The sequence below is a fragment of the Leopardus geoffroyi genome, chromosome A2, assembly GCF_018350155.1.
Source record: "Leopardus geoffroyi isolate Oge1 chromosome A2, O.geoffroyi_Oge1_pat1.0, whole genome shotgun sequence".
NCBI classification, from domain to species: domain Eukaryota; kingdom Metazoa; phylum Chordata; class Mammalia; order Carnivora; family Felidae; genus Leopardus; species Leopardus geoffroyi.
Genome location: NC_059331.1, coordinates 61,240,729 through 61,257,800, shown reverse-complemented (window position 1 = coordinate 61,257,800; position 17,072 = coordinate 61,240,729). Strand labels below are relative to the sequence as shown.

The 17,072-nt window shown below is 43.3% G+C and overlaps 1 long non-coding RNA gene across 4 annotated transcripts in view; it reads left to right on the top strand.

Moving 5' to 3' along the window:
• LOC123606131 overlaps positions 1-12,774 on the top strand; it is a 66,905-nt gene extending 54,131 nt beyond the window's left edge. The window contains exons 2-9 of one of the 4 annotated variants that reach the window (XR_006716119.1): positions 3,645-3,783; positions 6,027-6,081; positions 7,171-7,206; positions 7,288-7,355; positions 7,479-7,574; positions 10,235-10,578; positions 10,988-11,058; positions 12,583-12,774. This is a non-coding gene — a long non-coding RNA (uncharacterized LOC123606131). Of the gene's footprint in view, positions 1-3,644; positions 3,784-6,026; positions 6,082-6,997; positions 7,062-7,170; positions 7,207-7,287; positions 7,356-7,478; positions 7,575-8,721; positions 8,805-10,234; positions 10,579-10,987; positions 11,059-12,582 lie in introns of those variants that run through there. The other 3 variants (XR_006716120.1, XR_006716118.1, XR_006716121.1) reach the window with 3 other exon arrangements.
• The last annotated feature ends 4,298 nt before the right edge of the window (positions 12,775-17,072 follow it).

The window sequence follows — 17,072 nt, the reverse complement described above, 5'->3', positions numbered from 1 at the left end:
TGTGTTGTTTGATTGCTGAGGCTGACTTCCAATATTATGTTGAATACCAGTGGCGAGAGTGGACATCCTTGTCTTGTTCCTAACCTTAGGAGGAAAGCTCTCAGTTTTGCCCCTTTGAGGATATTAGCGTCGGGCCTGTCATATATGCCTTTTATGATCTCAAGGTATGATCCTTCTATCCCTACTTTCTTGAGGGTTTTTATCAAGAAAGGGTGCTATATTTTGTCAAATGCTTTCTCTGCATCTATTGAGAGGATCATGTGGTTCTTGTCCTTTCTTTTATTGATGTGATAAGTCACACTGATTGTTTTGCAGATATTGAACCAGCTTTGCATTCCAGGTATAAATCCTACTTGGTCATGGTGAATAATGTTTAAATGTATTTTTGGATATGGTTGGTTCATATCTTGTGGAAGATTTTTGCGTCCATGTTCATCATGAAATTTTGTATATACTTCTCCTTTTTAGTGGGTCTTTTTCTGGTTTTGGAATCAAGGTAATGCTGGGTTCAGAGAAAATGTTTGGAAGTTTTCCTTCCATTTCTTTTTTTGGGACAGCTTCAACAGCACAGGTGTTAACTCTTCCTTAAATGTTTGGTAGAATTCCCCTGGAAAGCCATCTGGCCCTGGGCTCTTTTTTTGGGGAAATTTTTGATTACTAATTCAATGTCTTTACTGGTTATGGGTCTGTTCAAATTTTCTATTTCTTCCTGTTTCAGTTTTGGTAGTTTATGTATTTTTAGGAATTTGTCCATTTCTTCCAGATTGCCCATTTTATTGGCATATATTTGCTGATAATATTCTCTTATTATTGTTTGTATTTCTGGTGTATTGGTTGTGATCTCTCCTCTTTCATTCTTGATTTTATTTATTTGGGTCCTTTTCTTATTCTTTTGGATGTAACTGGCTGGTGGTTTATCAATTTTATTAATTATTTCAAACAACCAGCTTCTAGTTACATTGATCTCTTTTACTGTTTGTGTATGTGTGTGTGTGTGGGGGGGGGGTTGTTGTTGTTTGTTTTTCTTTTTGTTTTCAGTTTAGATAGCATTGATTTTTGCTGTAATCTTTATCATTTCTTGTCTTCTGCTGGATTTGGTTTTTATTTGATGATCTTTTTTCCATCTCTTTAAGGTATAAAGTTAGGTTGTGTATCTGAGACCTTTCTTCCCTCTTTAGGAAGGCCTGGATTGCTATAAACTTCCTCTTATGACTACCTTTGCTGCATCCCAGAGGTTTTGGGGTGTGGTGTTATCAGTTTCACTGGCTTCCACACACTTTTTAATTTTCTCTTTAACTTCTTGGTTCACCCATTCTTTTTTTTTAAATTTAGTTTTTATTATTTACAATTTACATCCAAATTAGTTACCGTATAGTGCAACAGTTATTTCATGAGTAGATTCCTTAGTGTCCCTTACCCATTTAGCCCATCCCCCCTCCCACAACCTCTCCAGTAACCCTCTGTTCGTTCTCTATATTTATGTGTGCGCTTCTGTTTTGTACACCTCCCTGTTTTTATATTATTTTTGTTTCCCTTCCATTATGTTCATCTGTTTTGTATCTTAAAGTACTCCTATGAGTGAAGTCATATGATTTTTGTCTTTCTCTGACTACTAATTTCACTTAGCATAATACCCTCCAGTTCCACCCATGTAGATGCAAATGGTAAGATTTCATTCCTTTTTGATTGCTGAGTAATACTCCTATATATATATATATATATATATACACACACACATTATATATGTGTGTGTGTATATGTGTATATATATATATACACACACATACACACACACATTATATATGTGTGTGTGTATATGTGTATATATATATACACACACACATACACACACACACACACACACACACATACACACATACACCACATCTTTTTTATCCATTTATCCATCAGTGGACATTTGGGCTTTTTCCATAATTTGGCTATTATTGATAGTGGTGCTATAATCATGGGGTTGCATGTGTCCCTTTGAAACAGCACACCTGTATCCCTTGGATAAAGGCCTAGTATTGCAATTGCTGCATAGTAGGGTATTTCCCTTTTTCGCTTTTTGAGGAGCATCCATACTGTTTTCCAGAGTGGCTGCACCAGCTTGCATTCCACCATTGATTATTTAGTAGGATGTTCTTTAGTCTACAAGTATTAGTTATCTTTCCAATTTTTTTCTTGTGGTTGATTTCGAGTTTCGTGGCATTGGGTATAAAAATATGCAAGGTATGATCTCTATCTTTTTGTACTTGTTGAGTACAAGTAAACATAAAATTATTTATGTTTATTTATTTTAGAGAGAGAGACAGAGTGTGAGCAGGGGAGGGGCAGAGAGAGAGGGAGACACAGAATCCGAAGCAGACCTCAGACTCTGAGCTGTCAGCACAGAGTCCGACACAGGGCTCAAACTCACAAACCGCGAGATGACGACCAGAGCTGAAGTCGGATGCTTAACTGACTGAGCCCCCCAGGCACCCACTTTAATGAAATTTTAAATGACACCCTTCAAAGTGCACTTGCTACCTTGCAAACTCAGAGAGAGAGAAAGAAATTGTGAAGAATCAGGAAGTGATAAGAGTTGGCTGCTGAGTGTTACTGTAATTTGAATTTGGAGGCTTTTTGTTCATTGGGTGAAGCGAGCACAGCATATTTGCTTGCCGTTTACCACAGTAGAGAGTGGGCCTCTGGGAGCCAAACCTCTTTCTGACCAATGAGCTGGAATTTTACTAGGACTGCCAAGATGGGTTTTGCTATTTCAAGGACTAGGAGTTATCTTTTATTTTCACAACTAGGTAATTATCACATCATTCAACTCTGCCCTCCAAGATATGTAGAAAATACCCAAATATAGTTGAGAGAGAAACAGTGATAGCCAAAGTGTATCCTTTCAATTTAAAAAAACTATGTTTAAATTATTCTTTATGATTTTTTTAAATTTTAGTGAGGAGGGGCATGCAAGTGGGGGAGAGGGGCAGAGGGAAAGAGAGAGAATCTTAAGCAAGATTCATGCTCAGTGTGGAGCCCAACACAGGTCTGGATCGCATGATTCTACAATCATGACCTGACCCAAAATCAAGAGTCTGATGCTCAACTGACTGAGCCACCAAGGTGCTCCATAGTCTCTTTCTCTCTGAATGCTGAATAGTGGATTTTCAACGTGAATGGGGGGATAAACACACATACATACATACATACATACACACATACATACATATGTATACCACTAAGAAAGCCATTTATGAGTTGTTAGATATGAACTATTTTCCACCATCTTTGTCTTCTAGTTATATTCATGACTCAAGGTGTTTGTTCATTGCAATGTACCATCTTGCTGTGTGAGGTACAAATTGTTGTGTGATCAGTTTTCCTTGAAAGTCTTTCCTCATATCTGCCTTAACCACAAGATGCAAATGTTGAATTCGAGGATGTAGAGCTAAGAACCTTGAGGTCCAATAACTATCAACTAGAAGGTATATTTTCTGTTGGGGAGAAATCCCCATATGATGGCAATGACTTTGCATTGGTAAGGGAAATAATACTTTCATGCCTTCATGGTTTTTGCCCTTTTTCTGTCTCACCAAAATCAAGACTCAGGTCATGTGCACATTTATCAAGAAAACACCCTTTTTTCCCCCCAGAAAATAAAAAGACCCTGGAGGACAAGTGTAGTGCATTGAGGTCTATGAAAGCCACAAAGGAAGCAAAATTCAAACAGCTGAAGGAGAAAGCACATAACCTGGAAGAATTCTATGAACAAAGAAAAGTGCCTACAAAAAAGTAAGATGGGGGCGCCTGGGTGGCTCAGTGGGTTGAACGTCCAATTTTGGCTAAAGTCATGATCTCACAGTCCATGAGTTCAAGCCCCACATCGGGCTCTGTGCTGACAGTTCAGAGGCCGGAGCTTACTTTGGATTCTATATCTCCCTCTGCCCCTCCCCAACTCGCACTCTGTCTCTATCAAAAAATGAATAAACATTAAAAAAATTTAGAAAAGTAAGATGTTCATGTGAGAACCGTCACAAGGACTGCATTGTAAGGGAGAACGTGGCAGCCAGTAGAGAAAATTATATTTCTTTTGGAACTAGGCCCAGAGTATTTTTGCCCAATGCATTCAGTAGAATTGTGCCTTCCCTTCCCACCTTGCTTTCTGTAACATAACCTGAATTTTCCTTTCTGTCCTAAGTGCTTGTCACACATTGTGTCATGTGTTTGGGGTGGAAGAGGGAAGGTACCATCGTTAATAACTTTAATACCTGGATCCACTCTGGATCCACCTACACTGTCCTATAGGTTTCAATTGCATCACACTGTTTTGTCACCCAGCAATTAGGTCATTTTTGTTCAGGACCAGACATGGGTCAAAATGTGTGGGGAAAAAATGGAATTATCTTGCTGCAGAAACAATGGAAGTTGCTTTCTGGAAAGTGGGTACGGGTACCAGCAGTACTGGATCCCTGCATCCATTCTGCCAGTGAGATTGTTCACTGCAGGCCCAATCTCTCAGAAAGTCAAGTTGTTTCCTGTCCCCTGATTTTTTAAGTGTAACTCTTCCGAGTCTTGACCAAAGCCCGCAGCTTCACTAGGACTCATCTTTGCTGGCCGCCCCTGAACTACACTTGTTTACTTCTAAGTCTGTGCCCATAAAGTTGTTCAGCTTCTTTCCCATTCACATGTATGCCCCCACATCAATGATGAGTCCTAGGGAGTTTGGGTCCAACTCCCCGTCTGGCTTTGTCCTGGGCTTCCTTCTTCTCCATCTTGGTCTTGTGTGTCTTCGTGGGGTTGTTAGATATTTGGTGCATTCAGTCACATGTTTCCTCCTTTGTACAGTATTTCCTTTTGTTCTCAGGAGGAGATGGGGGACTTTAGAGTCCCTCACTCATGTTGGAAAGCGAAGTCTTCCTTCTCTTCCCTGGAGACTCACCTTTATGTTAGTCCTTCCCACAGCTGGGGTTAGGGCTTGCTCTGTCTCACTGGCATCTTGTTTTTGTTAGTTCGTAAGCTCTTTCTGTGAGTGGGTACAGCACCCTGACCACCTCTCTATATTCAACCCCTTACAACAGAGCCACTACATTACAACCACTCCAGAAATCATTTGCTGAAGGACTGCCTGAGAGGCCAGAAGGAAATGCATGAGGCTTTCTCTGTCTAGTGCTTTTGTGTCATTTTCTAAGAGATTTTCAATTTTGCATGTGATTCTTGAGTACATCAAGTGTCAAGTTGAAACTGTCTCAATCAACACCACAAAGAAAATAATCTGAGGGCAACACAACAACCCAGCCTTGCCAAGCATTGCCTTTTGCTGCCTTCACTATCAATGGAATGAGTCTTGTTAAAGTAGATTTGGCTCCATGAAGTTGAGAGTTTTCCATCTGAAATCTGTTTCCTGGAAGTAAACCCAGACTGTGTGACAGTTCATATCAGGTTGTACTTCAGGAGATGATGTTGTTCTAAGATTGCCTTTTGAAGGTGGAGGCAGGGGTTGCAGTCCTGAACTCTAGTGATGTCTGGGAGTGAGCTGCAATGTTAGTGAAACCATATCCTGGAAGGTCGTCTTTCAAGTGATTGCCGGTGTCATGGTACAACTTTTGGACTGAGAATCAGGGCTCCCCATAAAGGTGTAAGACTAGTGATGATCCCCTGCTACATCCTAATGGGTACAGTTGGTCAGATATGGTTTTTCACTCACTGATGAAATGAGTCTTCACCATCTCAAACAAAAGACCAACTCTGGGAAGGCACAAAGTACAATGTTATTTGATGACTTTATGATAAAGGAGAGGAAACAGAGAACTAGAAAGACAGTTCCAATAGCAGAGACGTGGCAGCAGACAGAAGTTTAATTTTCGTTAACTTAAATGGAGTGTTCACTTCATTTCTCTGATTGTGTTGTCAGTTTGTTCATTTATGGGAGAGGTGGGGGAAGGGATATTTGCATAGGCCTTCAGGAGTGCTGGGAGGCAAAAAGGGGGAACTTTTGGACCTTGGTCCTGACTGTGTATATATCTTTCCCATCTTAGGAAGCTGAAAATGACACTGAACTGGTGGCAAAGAAGAATCAGCTGGTAGCTGCTGGTAAAATTTGAAAACAGCTACAGAAGGGGTGCCTGGGTGGCTCAGTCGTTTAAGCGTCCAACTTCAGCTCAGGTCATAATTTCAAAGTCCATGAGTTTGAGCCTCGCATCAGGCTCTGTGCTGACAGGTCAGAGCCTGGAGCCTGTTTCAGATTCTGTTACGGCTCTCTCTGTCCCTCCCCCACTCATGCATGTGCTCACTCTCTCTCTGTCTCAAAAATAAATAAACATTAAAAAAAGAGAAAATACCTACAGAAGAAATAAACAAGTACAAGTGAGTTCAGCTACTAATTACCAGCAACTCATGAAGCCTCTGTTCATTTTTTTTTGTTTTTAATCTTTTTGCAGTGTTTAAAGTCAACATATGCATAGAGTATTAACAGATAAAAAAGGTAAGTTTTAGAAAGAACAAAACAATTAAGTTTCTAAACCTTTGCAAATCTCAAGTAGTGGCCAGACTGTGTGGAAACTTTGTCCATGCTAACATTCCTTGGGCATGGTGTCAATTGTCATAATCTGTAGGAAAGCAGTGTGTCGTACAATGAATCATACCCAATCAACGTGGTAGTGCCATTTCATGGCCCTCGTCTTTGCAACCCTGGGAAACATGGTGAGGATATAAGTTATAGAAGAATAGAGGTTTATGATAAAAGACACTTGTCACATGATGAGTTAGGGAAAGATTGGAAATGGGAAGGAATTCTATGAACTCTAAACCCTACGGGCATGGAATAATGAGTAAGGAAAGGATGTAACAATAGTTTTGATTCTACTGTACATTGATAATCATGTGAAAAGTGTTCCATGTGTAAGAATAAATTGTATCAGGGGAAAGATATGAGGTTGTTGGGAACGTGGGCAGATTATTTAAAATCATACCCAATATTGGGCCTTATCTGACAAGAGCAATTGTAACTCAGGCAACAAATTGAACAAACATGGGAACAGCTGCAGCAGGCAGAGCTCACCTTTAGATACCAGGTAACCTGAGTTCTGCCTGACATACTGAACCCTTAGCACCTCATGCAGGTGAGTGTAGTGGTCCTTGGAATCCCTAACCACGGGCTTTTTTCATTGTTGGCTTTTTCAGATCGCAGTTCATGAGAAGAATGCTCAGGACAACGAGGTAAGTATTTTCTTTTTTCCTCCTCTTTCTTTGGTGCACAGTCTGGCAAGACTGAAGGTGGATGTGTTGTTTCTCCCCCAGATCAAGACTCAGATGTGGGACAGGGAGATGGCAGAGCAGGGCAGGGACATTGCCTACTTGAAATACAGGTGTGGTCGTTTGACTTGCGTTTTTATGGGTGTTTCCAGGGATGATGCCCCGCACTGTTTGTTGTCTAGTAGACGACGTGGTGTTGCAACTCTTATAGAAGTCCATTATTTTTCTGTATCCAGGACTGGACAGGATGGAAGCAAAGAGGCTGCCTGAGGGATACATGAGGCAGAAACCAATGGCTGCAAGACCAGAGATGTAGAACCCTCCCAGGAGAGGTAAGGAGCACGTTGTGATGTGCTGCAGTCTAATTTCTGCTGTGCAGCCTGTTCCTGTGGATGATCATCATGTGGTCTGGAAAGAATCACAAGCACTAAGGACAGCAGGTGGTCTCAAGGGGTGACAGAAGGGTGTTCTCCTCTGGTGCCACAGGCAGTGAGGCACTTGTCCCTGTGACTGGTGGAGCTCATGACCCTCCTCTGACTGTGACCCTCCCACCTCCTCTAGCATCCCCCTGTCTGAAGAGCCTGGAAAGGATGACAGGACAGGGGCCTCATCCTTCTTCCCACCTGGACTCAATGTGAAGACTTTAGTTTATTTGAGGAGAAGGTCATTTATTCACTATTTTTAACTGTGTTTATTTTTGTTTGTTTCTGTGAACTGTAGCCCTACATCCCTAAATTCAAGTTCCATATAGCTTAGCTTAGTCCTCTGATGTTATCAGTGCAACTCTGCATCTTCACTGCTAAATTCTCATAGTTTTCCTTTTCTCAATAGTGTAAAATTAGTCTTTCATCATATAATAACTGCTCTCATGTGGAAGGCAGCTTGTAGATAAGCTGAGAGGTTGAACAATTTGCCTGAAGTCTGAAGAAATGCACCCTTCTTGAGGATTCATTGAGGATATACACCAAACCAGTATTCTAAATTTTATTCTTTTTTTTTTTTTTTAAGAAAGAAAGGCAGAGACAGAATGCCAAGCAGGCTCCACACTGTCAGTGAGGAACCCAACACTGGGCTTGAATTCACAAGCTGTGAGATCATGGCCTGAACCCAAATCAAGAGTCGGATGCTTAATACAAGCACCCTCATATTTATTCTTGAAGTGTAATGAAATCGTGATTTCCCATGCTGTATCCTGAGAAACCTCTGTTTTACTGATGAATTCTAAATTGCTAGTTGTGCCTGACCTGTCCACAGTTATTTGATTAATTACAAAACAACATGAACTAGGGCACTGTGAGGCATTTATCAAGGTGAGGGGATGGTTCTCCCCCTTATCCTTGGGGGTCACCTGAGGCATGTGGAATACCCTCTGCCTCTGGTCAGGGACTTGAGTGTAGGGAAAAGTTTAAGATATTTGAGGAATGAGATGAGGGATTGTTTTCATCCTCTAAAAGCAGAATAAACCTGTGTCCCTTCTAGGGTCTTTAGTAGATTGAGAAACTGCTAAAACCTCTGTGAGTTACAGCGGCTCTGACAGTACCAAGAATGCAGACAAGGACAAGGTAAATACCAGGGCCATTCTCAGTTGTAACTCTTTTGGGAAACCCTCATCTTTATGTACAGCACGCTCTCCTGGCCTTGTCTTGTTTTGCGCAATGTGTGATATGTCTGTTCTTTGTTTTCCAAATGCACACTTATAACCCAGGAGCCCACAGGCTTCTCAATTTTTAGTCTGTCAGCTTTCTGTGCTAAGTTTAGAAGCCCAGAACGCTTAGAGACTGAGTACCTTAAGGTTTTTCTGTGAGTTTCGGGAAATAATGAGAGGAGGATGACCCCACACTCCAAACAGAAGTCTCCTGGCCTGGGTGACTCCTTCCAGACCTCACCTCTGTGGGAACAGTGTGGCTGCTGTGTCTTCCTTTCCTGATTCTAGCTAGGAGATGAACCTGTTAGAAATGACATCATGTCTCCAACTTTATATTTTGTGCCCTGTGCTATTTAGAGTGGTCCTAGATAAAGTCAATGTCATCACTCATCACCTTCCCGTCTTTGTTGGTAAATGACTTGTCTGGAATCCTTCCAGCTATACCTTACGTAAAAATAGTTTGCACACTGTGTCCTTCAATTGTGTTTATATGAGTAGTTTCTGGTTGTGTCCCCAGTCACTGTTAGAGCTGATACAGTCTCATGACACATACCAGGAGTTTTATACCAAAACGCTTGCATGAAATCTGTTATGTGAATTTCTCCGTCTTTTTTTCTGTTGCACATAATTACTCTGTGTCCAGTATTATGCTTAAAGTCAGAATTCCCTATGAATTAAGATGAACACATCTGAGCTTTGTCGACATTCACCACAAGTAACTTGTTCCTCACAGAAGACTCTCATTCCCCTGCAAGATCCCAGGCATCCTGCATTCCCCAGAGGTCTCAGAGGCCTTTGACAACACTTCAAGAGGGAAGACTCCTTTCTCAGGGAGAGGAACAGAGAACGCACAGTGAGGGTCTGGCTGCAGAACTTTTTGCCAGGAGTGGCTGTGATTCCATGAGCAGAATATGAGCCATGTACTCCCACTCATTTTTTTTTGGTGTGTGTGTTCTTAATATACCAAAAGCAGAGCATCTGGAGTCGCCGTAGAGGAGGGATGCAGGGTGAACCTGGACATCAATGGCTGCCTGTCTGGAGAATGCTACTTCATTAGTCTGTAATTACTTCTGTTAACCCTCTAGGACAGGATGCTTGCCATTTTACTTCTGCAGACATGGGCAGTGATGTGTGGTGGCAGTAGGTTACCCTTTTACATCTACTACCCCAAGCTGTCAGTGGTATCCAGTGGCAGGGACAGAGTTTTCAGGTACTGATGCTACTCTCTTGGATCCTGGTGGCAGAGAAGGGGGCAGGTGCTGACACATTCTTCTCTGGGTTACAGCTGCTTTTGGTATTGGTTCTCTTGTCTGGCATATGGATGTAGCTGTCACTTCTGTTCTGCAGGGCAGTCTGGATCCTGGGGACCTCCTCCGTTAACTGGATGATTCTGCATGCCCTACCTTAGAGATGCTCCACCCCCATGGACTATTAGGCACGTCCACCTCCTGAACCCTGCTGGCCCTGGGGCCACCCAGAACCCCTCCACCTGCAACACTTGGTAAGATGATCTGAGCACTAGGAGGTGACTTGTAAAACACACTCACCTTATTTTTGTTGCTGTTAGGTCTTGGGCCAAGGTGCAGAGGCGGTACCACAGACAATTGTGATGCAAGGGGGATGTGTCTGCTGCCATTACCACATTCCTCAAGTTTCTCAGGATCTCATCTTTGTCATTTCCCCCACCATGTGTTGGTACAGGCATCTCTTGTGGAGAAGGAATGGGGCCGTATGCAGAAAAGCAGACATAGCGCTTCAGCAGAAATGCCCTGTACACAGTCCACGTGCTGGGATCTGTGAGGCATGAGGCACAATGTAACGTATGTCCATATAGTTGTGTCCCCAGCTATCCATAGTTGTTCGATGAGTGATGAATACATCTGAATCAGGGCTTTTAGGTTATAAGGACTTCAAGTTATAAGGGATGGTTCTTCAACTTCTTCTGAGGCATGTGGGACACCCTGTGCATGTGATTTGGGATCTGACTGGGGCAAAGAGTTTAAGTTGTCGGAAGTATGAGGGGAGGGGTTTTTGTTTTTGATCTCCAAACAGTCTACTCAAAACAGAATAAACCTCCATCCCTTCTAGGGCTTTTTGCAGGTCCAGAAGCAGGTGTCACACCCAAGAGTGACATCAACACTGGCTCTGCCAAAACTGCCGAGAAGCACAAAGTAAATGCTGTGGCCATTTTCCATTCTAAGTCTTTACGGACACCCACATCTTTCTGTACATGACACTCTCCTGCCATTGTCTCTGGTTTGTGTGTCGTATGGTATGTCTGCTGGTTTTGTTTTTTTCCCAAATGCAAAACTTTTACCGCTGAGTCTACGGGCTTCCCTGTTTTCCACCTGGCATCTGTTTGTGGTAACTTGAGCAGCTATGCGTGCCTAAGGGTGGGGACCATAGGGCTTTTCCAATGTGTTTCTGGAATAAATCAAGGAGGATGGCACTCCACTCCACTTGGAAGTCTCCTACCTTGCCTCATTCTTTGTGGATCTCCTCAATGTAGAATCATTGATCTTGCTGTTTCTTCCTCTCCTGTTTCCTTCTATTGAGGGTTTTACCGTGGTCAGAGAAATCTGTGGGCATCCTTACAATTTGAAAATGCGAACTGCCTTCACTCCAACTTATATTTTTTTATGTGTGATTTAGAATGGTCTTAGACAAAATAAATTTCATACCCATCAGCATTTTGGTAAACATGCTGTCCAGAATCCCTGCAAGTGTGCCCTGGGCATAAATACTCTGAACTACAAGAGATGGCATATTTGTCATAGAAAACATGCACTGAAACTTAAGTTTTGAAGAGAAAAAAATCCAAAATTACCTGTGTGGCAAGTTCCCACCATGTCCTTCATTTGTGTTCACATGAACACATTCTCTCGTGTCCTGTGTCACAGGTACAGCTAAAACATGGAATCTTACACCAGACATCAAAGTGCATTTGTGTTAATTTTGTCTTTTAGAATTTCAGCTCATTTTTCCAGAGGACATAATTACTGTGCAAAATATACTGCACTTAAGCTGAGAAGTACTTCCGAAATAAAATAAATTAGCTGAACCCAACTAACATGTATAGGTTACCTGTGTCTCTAAGAGCATGCTTTCCCAGGTCCTCTGCAGGCCCTCAGGATCCCCATCTCCCCGTGTGTCTCTGTGCCCATGGATAGCACTTCCAGAAAGGAGGAGACCCCATTGTCAGGACAGAAGTAGTTTGGGCACAGGCTTAGAGGCAGAGCTTTGAGCCACGAGGGCTGTGATTCCATGTGTGGACACTGGCATTGTCATTCCTTCTCATTCTGTAGTTCTTCACATACACCATAAACAGCCTCTGTGGTGGAGGGGGATGAAGGGTAGAGGGTGATCCTGGACACAGATGTCTTCCTATCTGGAATATGCTACTTTGTTAATTTGGGATTCAGTCTATAAATCTTCTAGGAAAAGGGCCCTTGCTGTTTCTACATTTCCAGACACGTGGAGACGCTAGTTTATCCCAATCACATCCATTCCCCACCCCAAAGCTGTAAGTGGAACCCAAAGTATGGGTAGAGATTTTGGCACTGATGCTGCCCTCTTGGAACCTGGTGGTGGGGAAGCTAGTAGGATATGAACACTGCTTCTTTGGCTTTCTGCTTTTTGCTGGTGTTGGTGCTCTGTTTTGTCCTATGAACATACCTCTCATTTCTTTTCCACAGGCTATTTTGTATGCAAGAGGGCCTGGTCCTTTCCCAGGATCACCTTGCAGGCTGTACCCCATGGACCACCCTTCACCACCAGTCATGGGCTATAGGCCACATCCCCCTCCTCCATCAGCTCCTCCACCTACTCTATTTGTTAAGATGACCTTAACTGGATGAGTGGCTGGTAAAGTATATTCATCTTCTTCATGACTGACTTTATGGCAATGATATAGAGATGGTTGTGAGTCTTGGCAATCCAACTACAAACTGCCTGAGGACACTGTAACATATCTCAAGTTTCTCAGGACATACACACAATGGGCAGTGTCCTTTCCCAGTAATACGGTGAGCTATATGTTTCTCTTGTCAAATGAAAGAGGATTTTTTACACAAAAGCAGACATATCAGCAGTACTGCTGCATATTTTGGAGACACAATGTTTTGGGTTCTGTAGAGAATGAGGAGCACCCCTAACTTTTAGAGCATCAGGTGTCCTGTGTGAAAGAGGGACATTCATTAAATGACGCAGACCTTGTGATCACCATAATGGAAACACCAGTGAAGGATCCAGTGCAAAAACAGGGGAACCTTGAATCATACAGGAATAGAAGGGAAGTTGAGCACAGTAAGCAAAGTTTGAGGAGGTGCAGAGGGGAGGGTGTTGGGGTCAGTGAGATGCAGTTGGGGGTCATTCCTGGCCACAGCCTGAGCAGGGAGTGTCAGGTCCATACGGAGCTGCTATGTGGGATCGCTCTCAGTGCACAATGCAGTGTTCGTGTGTTGCCACAGTGCACGCAGGTAATGATCTAAAAAAGATTATTGTCTCCCTGGATTTTCCTGAAGGTTCTGGATATTTGTGGGGGAAAAAAGCCCTGGAGATATTGGGAATTTAACTTGGTCTTATGAAAATGCTCTATGCCCAAGTTCATATCCCTCAGTGAGACTAAAAGTGGAGACAGGATCTAGATCAGCTGAGTGCCTGCATTGGCCTTCAGCCTGGGTCAACCTACAATTTAGGGCTGCCCAGATGCCACCCCTGCTAGACCCCTGACATCACCCTGACTACAGCTTTGCATCTCCTCAAACTTCTCTCACAATATCCTGAGGCTTTGCCTGTGTTCCTGCTGTCTCAGCCCTAATACCAGTTCTCAGTGGGACCTACACAGAGCCTCAGCTGTGTTATCTGTGAAAAAAGGGGTAATATTTGTTTCTAAGAACAAGAGAAAAAGAAGACATTCAATACATAAAGCATCTGAAAAATCTCTGGGAAGTGTCCCCTCATGCTTCTCACAGTTTCAATGAAGATATCTCCACATAATGATCCTCCAAAACAGATGGTCATGGGAGTTCATTAAACTAAGACTGTTAACAACTCAGTCCAGGGAGGGGGAATCACTGTTTTAAAAAATAAGACAATGTCCCTCATTTTTCTAGTAAAATTCGGGCCCTGCCACACAATGAAAGAAAAGATAATTATGAGAATGTGTACATTCAGAGACCCAGATCTGAAGACAATCATTTTCTATTATACATAATCTCACAGATGCAACCACACACTAAAGTGTTCATCTGAGGCCACAGCCACAGATAAACTACAGAAGACAGAATGCACATAGGAAAACATAAGATCAGAGGGAAATAAACCAAAATCTCTTTGCCTTATAGGGCAGCTCTTTTGAAAATTGAAGAGGACTGTGCACGATGACAGACAATGGTGATTATATATACATTTTAAGAAGGTGTCAGATTTACCTGAAATCTTTCCCTGCCCATCCTGTCCCCTCCACTTTGTCCTTCCTACTGTCCCCTAGTCCACCTTTCATTGTTTTGTCTGTGTGTCAGCGTCTGCTTCTAGGACCATCTACTCTCCCCATCGAGTGCACACAGTGGGGTTCCTGTACACACAGGTAACAAACAGACAGAAATGGTGGTGATGGAGGATAGAAGCAAGATCACCCTTTGTGCAGGGGAGGCCGAGGGAGTTTTCTGGGGTGATGGGAACTTCCTATATCTAGATTGATGGGGTGCTTATGCTCATTTATTTTGGAAATATTCCCTGACTCCATGGTGGCTTGGGGTCAGATAGACAGGTATCTGTCCTTAGGAAATGGCTGAGTTCTAATGGTGGAGAAGGATGAGGGACCAGCAGTGACTGTGGAGAGGAGTGAGGGTCAGACCCACGCCCAGGATGCCAGGTCTCCACAGACAGCACCACGTGTAGGAGGACTCTGAGGAGCAGAGACTTCTTGAACAGACCCATGAACTACATAATCCTCCTGCACTTTCCTCACTGAGCGATGGCCAGAGCAGAGGCCAGTAGCTGGAGGACACCCTGATCATGGCTGGAGTGGAGCAGTGGGCCTGGGGGATTGAGTCTAGGAAAGGGACAGGCAGAAGGTAGTGACAGGGAGTTTGAGAGATAAAGGGATAGTGACAGGGAGTTTGAGAGATAAAGGGAAGAGGAGAGAAGGGGATGTTTTCTACTGACTTCACCCACATTTCTGTGTGACCAAAAGGAGACCCTTGTCTCCCAGGGAAGGGGAGAGGGCTGGCAAAAAGACAGAGTGACATTCTCAGCTCAAGTACCCAGGATATCTGCCTTGCTCTTGAGTACCTAACACAAGAAGCACGTGCTTTCTCTCATGATTGGAACTGCAGCTCATACCATTTGGTGAAAATCAATCCAATTATGAATCCCTCAGCATTAAACTATTGCAACAAAATTAAGTGAACATACTGAAAGATACAACACAGGATAACGTCCAAAGGTAGATCAACTGCAATACTACCGGAATACAGTCTATTAGGAAAGGAGGTAGGTACCCCAGTGCAGGCATTCAGATACCTGGGCAATATCTGAAAAGGTAAAAAAAAATGTAGTCCTTACTTCAAAATCAACATTAGCGCTAGACACAAAGGGATCATGATTTAAGGTTTAGAGAGAAACCATATGACTTCATGGTGCTGTACCCATAGATCAAGTCTCATCAAATTATACCCTTTAACTTGAGGCTATTTGTTATATGTAAATTATACCTCATTAAAGAGAATTTCAAAACACAAAATACTAGAAGCAAATGTGGGAAATTTCCTTTCTGATCCTGAAGTGCATGGGTGATATGAGTCTGTCTGCCCATGTCTCAAAAATCCAAAATAATAAGACATTTAAAAAATTAATAATAGCAGAGTAAGTGGGCCCTGAGCTCACCCTGTCCCATGTTTTCAACTACATAACTTCCACCTCCAAGTCCATGAACCAGAGAATGAACCAGTCCAAAGACTGGCAGAAAAACTCCACACCTAAATAGACAGAAGCTGCATCAGAAAGGTTAGGAAGGTCAGAAAGGTGGAGGCTGGCTGCCAGCAGAATGAGCAGAGAAAGTGAGCCCTCACACCAGGGAGCTGATACAGGGAAGACTAATCTGCATAACATTTGGCATTAAAACCCAGAGGGGCTGAATTCCCTTGAGTTTAGATCCTGGAGCTTTGGAGGTCAGCTGACCCAGCACTGGGTGATCCAGGAGGATGAGTGATAGCCAGGTCCCTGCCTGTGTAGAGAGGCAACTTAAACATGGCATTTTATACAATGCTGAGGCAACAGGAGACAGATGTATTCATGCTGTTTGTTGAGGGTGTTGGAGGACTTCTCTAACAATGAGGGAGCTCAGAGGCACCATTCTTCTCCCCCAGCCTCCCAGAATAAGCATAGAATCACCCACCAGAGTGTGAGGCTGCACAGACACTTGCTACCTAACCTGTTAGCAGTGTGCCAGTCCCAAGGGTTCACTGGGGGGACTCACCACACCAAGCCGGCTGGTCTCAGAGCAAACATTCTTAAAACCACAAGGGCACCCTGTCCGACAAGCTGCATGCATAGCTGCCACAGCACGCTGTGCACATCTGTACCTCACCCAGCTGTGCACATCCAGGCACCCTCATCTGTCTCACCCAGCCACATGTCCCCAGGCACCAACACACTCTGTGCATATCCTCAAGCCCCTAGCTTCCACCGCTGGTCCACAGCCCCCAGCCACCAAAGGACATCGGGAACTCTAGCATAGGACTAGTAGCCCTGTGCAATTTTGCTAACACTCCTACCCTGCTCCCAAGTTACCCAGTGGGCATACCACCCAACAGCTGGCCTGCCTGGGTCCCACTGACACCACTGAGAGCAAACACAGCCCACAACAGGCATGCAATCAGTGCAGACACCTGCACTGGAAGGAAAAGTAACCCAGACACAACAGCATGGAGTGAGCAATACCCATACGATATCCTCCTGAAGGTCCAGGTACTATAAATGGAGACGTGCACTGCTGAGAACCCCAGGACCTCTTCTTCATAACATCATTAATTTCAAGAGCAGAAGGCACAGCTGACTTTTTTAATACAGAGAAATAGAGCCAGAGAGACAGACAAAATGGACACACAGAGATGTTTATCCACAATGAAAGTCAAAGCCACAGCCAGAAATGTAAGCCAAAGAGATATAAGTAACATACCTG